The sequence below is a fragment of the Anopheles bellator genome, chromosome 2 (genome assembly GCF_943735745.2).
Source record: "Anopheles bellator chromosome 2, idAnoBellAS_SP24_06.2, whole genome shotgun sequence".
NCBI classification, from domain to species: domain Eukaryota; kingdom Metazoa; phylum Arthropoda; class Insecta; order Diptera; family Culicidae; genus Anopheles; species Anopheles bellator.
In genome coordinates, this window is record NC_071286.1 from 40,420,970 (window position 1) to 40,425,278 (window position 4,309).

The window sequence follows — 4,309 nt, forward strand, 5'->3', positions numbered from 1 at the left end:
TTGAGTTGAAATGTTTCCCACAAACGAATGCTCGAAATATTTCAACTGATTCGAAGCGTTCGTTTGTGCTTCTCATAAGCTTTCTTCAGCAAGCTTAAAGTTCATCCGATAAATGAACCGTTGCTCAACAGAGCGAAGGAAGAGACGAGATGAGGAATGGCGAAAAAGGACTTAAATCGTGGACCCGGATCAGGAAATCCTCAATTTCCTCGTGATGAACACTAATTGCGAATGCTCTTTTTCACAGTAAAACACCTTCGAACTCTCAAACTGAAATCTTAGTACGCGCAAAACGTAGCGGAGATTAATTTTATAAAACAGAAATCTCCTCCGCACGTTGGAAATTGTTGCTCCAAAACGATCGTGATATGATCGCAACCAGTGTCCGTCGTTCCCCTAAGTTTGTATCAATATAGCTTTCTCTAATTTGCAGCTTGAAGCGAAAAATATTTTCAATTATTATTTTCGATGCCTCTCTTAGTCTTTTCTCAAAGTCCGTGATTTTAGTCGATCAGACATTGAAATATGAACTGGGTGATGATTTGTGATAGATACACCTTACCTTGACATTAACGAAGTTCGATTCTTTATTTTCATGTCATCGTAACGGGGACGAGAAAACGAGAGTTTTATTAATAATTTTTACTTTTCTTTATTCATTAGTTTTAATTTTTATTACACCAAACAGTTGAAACTTCTAATAACATGTATGGACAATGACACGCTTTGTTACAGAGATAAAATAATAAGCATAAATATTCTTTTTGTGTTCTTGTTTATGCAAAATGTAGAGTTTTTTTCAATTAGTATGATTTTGTCTTATAATTTTTCTTAAGTTTTCACCTTTTTCCTCTTGTTTCGCGGCTTTCGTAAGTATATAATTACATGAATAGTACCACTTTGTTAGATGTTGTTCTCAAATTAATTCAGTTTTCTTACATCACTGTATCTTGGATCTCGCAGTTTGAATCCGACGCCGATTTGGGTTTGCCTTTCAAATCGTGCAGCAATCCGTAGACCGTCTGCCTTGCGCAGGGTCGTTCGTTGGCCACCGTTCCGGTGCCCCAACGGTGCAGCCTGCATCCGTTACGGTTCGAGCCACGCAGACGTGCGTCGCTGCGTCGACCACCGGCGTAGCCGATTCACCCCTTCCCGTCACGGCTCCATTTCCTGCCCAGCAAGGATTGAAACGGTTTGTAATGTGCGTCAACCACTAGTTAGTTGCCTGTTGGCTTCTTGCCGATGTTTACTTCGGTTTTAGGTTACTTTTGCGACGGTTTTTTTGGGTTTGCTCGTGTCACTCGTCATTGTTTACTAGTTTTCGAATTACTTAAATTTGGTTTCCCCCCTTCTGCGCGCCGGTTTGGGATTCTCTAAAAGTCGACCGCGTTGTAGTCGTTTAAGTATTTTACAGAATTAGTATCGTTTTTCGTTTCTTTTTACACACTTTTGACCGCATGCGTCTGTCATATCCATATTTAAATGATTTAAGGTAATATTGTTTCGATTCCTTCCTATCCACGTTTAGCCGTTGGCGTTCTCCTTCTTTCGAATACTTGATTTTGGGTCCTTCTCCACCGTTTTTTTCTTCATTCCATTTTTGAATCATTCTTCTCGGTCACTTATAGTTTGTTTAGTTGTCTTAAATTTTAAGTTTAATTTAGATAGAAATTTTGAGAAAAAAACATTCTCAAACGTAAAAAACGCATTTATTTTTCTTGTTGCCTCTTTTTTATACACGTTTTATACCCCATCCGTTGCGTTTATAGTAGCGGTTTTTGCGTTTCATTTTGTTTTCAATTTTACATAACGATACTGTGGTCATTTTTTGCTTGTCTTGTCGCGTCGCTCTATTAGGACAATGGTATTTTCACTCTCGTTTCGTTCATAATGCAACGTTGACGAACGTTTCTGAATACTGTCCCGGTAGCATATACATTCGTAGTATTCTTTTTGGCTTCGTCCGAGATTGGATTTCGAGTTTCGTTTGCTCTAAACTTTAGTTTTGACAAATGTTCTTCTCCGCGCTGCGGTTTGGTTGTTTTGTTTTTTGTTATTTGCTTTAGCATAACTTTTGCGTTGCACAATAAGACAAGATTGACTTAATTTACGATAAATTTAAAACTAAAAGTAGGAAAACTAAACTGAACTTCCTTTCTAGCGTTGATTTACGCTGCACTTGAACTCGATGTACGATCGATACTCGCCGTGAATGCAAATGAAACACAAATTCCTACCAACGTTTTTTTGCGTTTTACTTCAGCTCCGTCGTTAGCTTACAGCTCTCTTTCGTGTTTCACTCGTCTATTGAGTCTATCTCTGCTTCGCTACGGCATGATTTGTTCCGCGTCCTGAATACATCGCACGACTCAATCGGTTTTCTTGAGTGGATTTATTATCAAAAAGTTGCTTAATTTATTGGTAAATACATTTTAGTAGCTTCGTCAGCCTGATTGATGGCCGTTTCAACGAGTTCGTGCCTTCTGTTTGTTTCTTGGTTCTCTCCTAATGCTTCTAGAGGTCTCACGTGCCGCATCGTGCGAATACTTTGAAAAAGTGTTCTAACCTTCTCAAACATCGATCATACGCAGCAGCACGGCATTCGAACTGGACGCTTCGCGCTGACCCAGCGACATGTGCCCAATGGTTTTGCCGATTCTCTCGGGTGTACGTCATCCTGTTTTTTCATTCGCTCTAACGCGCGACATTATTTACATTGTCTAAATATGGTTTCATTGATTTTCGTGTTACTATGTTCCGGAAATGCTTTTCATGCCGTGTACTTTCCGTTTTTTTCTTTAATTTTTTAAGTGCCAAAATACCCTATCGTCCCGTCCCGCCGGACGCGGACCATTCTTTCCATCGCGGTCCTTTGCGGTCTGGTCAGACGTAATTTGTAGTGGTCTAAAGTATGTTCAGTTTGTTTTAGTACAAGATTAGTACACCAGCTGCACTTCGCCGTTCGAGTTCGTAGCGCCTGCACGAAGGGTTTGCCGGGTCCTACAGTTACCGTATGTGCTATGATCGAGTTTGCTGAGGAATTTGGTTCGGTTCCTTTTTCCTACCTCACTCTTGGCATTTTCCGTTTCGTTTAGTTTTTCATTTTTTTGAGCGCAATCAATCAATCGTGACTTTGTCTTCTGTACTAAACTGTTTGAATTTCGTCCCCGCTCTGGTCTTGAGCTTCGTTCAAGAATTACTACCCTTTTTTGCTCGCATCCGACGTGATGCCTGATTTTAGTTACGACCAAAACACCGTACATTGAACAGGAAAATGAGAAAGAAAATCGAAATTTGTGATCCCAAAATCTCGTCCATATGATTTTCTTCGTATTCCTTCGCCTCACTATTGGTCTGTTTGCTATTGCGTTTACTTGCCGGTGCTTTACTGGTGAGTATGGATTTGTTTTAGCTGCGCGTTAAAGTTTGTCCAAAAATTTCCAAAAACATAACCGCTACCCTCCCCAGTTTCGCCGTTCGCGTTGTTGTTTGCCCGGGCGAAGATGGTGGTCACTGTACGGGAGATGTTCCGGTTCCGAAGGTGTTCGGTGCGTCCGTTTCAGCTGCTGGTCTTCGCTGCTGCGGGACGCTACCTTGCTTACCGCCGCCGCACCGATTGGCCGGCTCCTGATGCTCGAAACGTGCTCGTCTTTGAGCCACTTGTTGGTGTTGATCGAACTGATACGTCGCAATGAAGGAAGTAAAGAATATGGTTCCAACGATCCGCGTCAAACACATAAACACAACTGATGCCCGCGTTCTACGAATGTATGGTTTCAAAACGTGTTCAGTGACCGAAACATTTCTATCCCCTTTCCGCCGTCATCCAGTGTCCACAGCGCCCGCCCGACTCCTGGGCACCTGGCACTCCTATGACTCCACTCCGTCCGTGCCCCAATTCGCCCAGATTCCCAGAGTATCCCCGAAAACGGCCGACAAGCGGCCCCGTTTCCGTTGCCGTGTGTTGGTGGTTGTTGGTTGCTTGTAACCGAAACACAACTAGTCAGTCCGAGAAGTAGCTTCGACCGAAAATGGTGGTTTGGTTTTAGTGTCGCTGAGTCGTCGTTACAGTTCAAGTTGGTAGACTGCTGCTAGTGCTATTGTTAACCTGTCTATTGCTTGCTGTTTGTGGTAGGTCAAACGCTAGCGAGTGGCTAGCTAGGCCACCCGATGGCCGGCGCAGATGACATTCGGATTCCGGGTCCGGCGCGAAGCAATGGCCGGGGCTGCCCGCGCACCACTCGCCAGCGTTTCTATGGAGGTGCACAAAATTAACCGTTTACTATTGCTGTTGGCTGCCGGATGCTGG